This window comes from Triticum dicoccoides, chromosome 1B (assembly GCF_002162155.2).
Source record: "Triticum dicoccoides isolate Atlit2015 ecotype Zavitan chromosome 1B, WEW_v2.0, whole genome shotgun sequence".
NCBI classification, from domain to species: Eukaryota; Viridiplantae; Streptophyta; class Magnoliopsida; order Poales; family Poaceae; genus Triticum; species Triticum dicoccoides.
In genome coordinates, this window is record NC_041381.1 from 366,566,672 (window position 1) to 366,568,316 (window position 1,645).

Consider the following 1,645-nt stretch of genomic DNA (forward strand, 5'->3'; position numbering starts at 1 on the left):
GGCCCGGGTGCGGCCCAGGGCGGGCCGGCCGTGGGCTCGCGGGCCGCGGCGGCAGGGCGCGGGAGAGATGGCGGCGGAGGACACGTGGCGAGTTAGGAGTGGCTGCGGGCGCGGCGGGGCAGACGTGTCCGGCGCGGGCGGACGCGTCCGGTGGCGACCGGAGGAAGAGGACTAGGGTTAGGGCTGCGAAAATGGACGGGGGATGCCTTTTTATAGGTAGAAGGAGCTTGGAGAGTCCAAATGAGGAGCGGTTTTCGGCCACGCGATCGTGATCGAACGACCGAAAGCATGGAGGGGAGTTAGATGGGTTTTGGGCCAGTTTGGAAGGGTGTTGGGCTGCAAGACAAAAGGGGGGTTTTGCGGTTACCCGGTTAACCCTTGGAGTATCAAACGACCTCCAAATGGCACGAAACTTGACAGGCGGTCTACCAGTGCTATACCAAGGCCATTTGGCAAGACTCGGGCCATTCCGAGAACGTTTAACACCCGCTCACAACAGGAGACGAAACGGGGAACGCCGGAGGGCATAGGAGTGCCGGATTGCAAAACGGACAACGGGGAAAATGCTCGGATGCAAGAAACGAACACGTATGCAATGCAATGCACATGATGACATGATAAAATGCAACACGCAAGCAAATGACATGGCAACAACGGCGAATAACTGGCAAACACCTGGCGCATCGAATCCGGGGCGTTACAGCCGAAGCCAAGGGGAAGGCTGTCAAGGAGCAGGCCGCCCGTAAGAAGCTCAAGGCCCGGGTCAACGAGGTTCAACAAGAGCTCCAGGACGCGCTGAGGAAGTGCGAGACCTTGGAGCGTGACCTCGCCAGAGTGCGGAGACGGCCCGGAATGAGGCCAGGGCGCCCTCCAAGAGATCCATGAGGCCAAGAAGATCGCGGCGGGTAAGGCATTTAGTATGCAAACCAAGTATATGAAGAAGAAGTATTTCTTACTAACCCGGATTCAGAGTTCTCTAGGAGCCTACGCAGATTTGCCGCGCAGTGTGTCTGACGCCGCGGAGTTCTTTCGAGCCGAAGAGGGGAGCTCCACGGATAAATTGTTCTGGTCACAGTATCTTGTGCCAGAGCATCCCGTGCCCTTCGCCGATCAGCTGAAACAGCTGGTGGAGCTGCATAGGGTGGCTGAACTATCCATGAAGGATTTGATAATCCTGCTATGGCCAGCCGAAGCTATGCCCAACAGCTACTTTGGACTCATGAAGCGGCTGGTGAACGCCTGTCCTCGACTGGACGTAGTCAAGCGATCGGCCTGTATTGAAGGTGCACGCATGGCCTTCGCCTATTGCAAGATGTGGTGGGCGAAGATGGACGCCGTCGAGCTGACCAGGGGCCGCCAGAGGGCAAGGAGTACCGCACACCCGAGTGCTATTTTGCGGATGTCCTAGAAGGGTATCGCATTGTGGCAACGCAGTGCGGGCAAGACATTATTTTTGAATGAATATATTCATGTTGTCTTTGCCTTGTATGATGAAACAAAGTCGGTTTGTAATATAATACTTGTTATGTTTTAATTTTTTCCTCCTGTGCGGCCGTGTTGTATGAAATCTGAGGGTTGGCCAGTCGTCGGCTTCTGCCCCCACGTAGTTAGTACGGAGGTGTTTGGGATGGAATCTAAACAATCT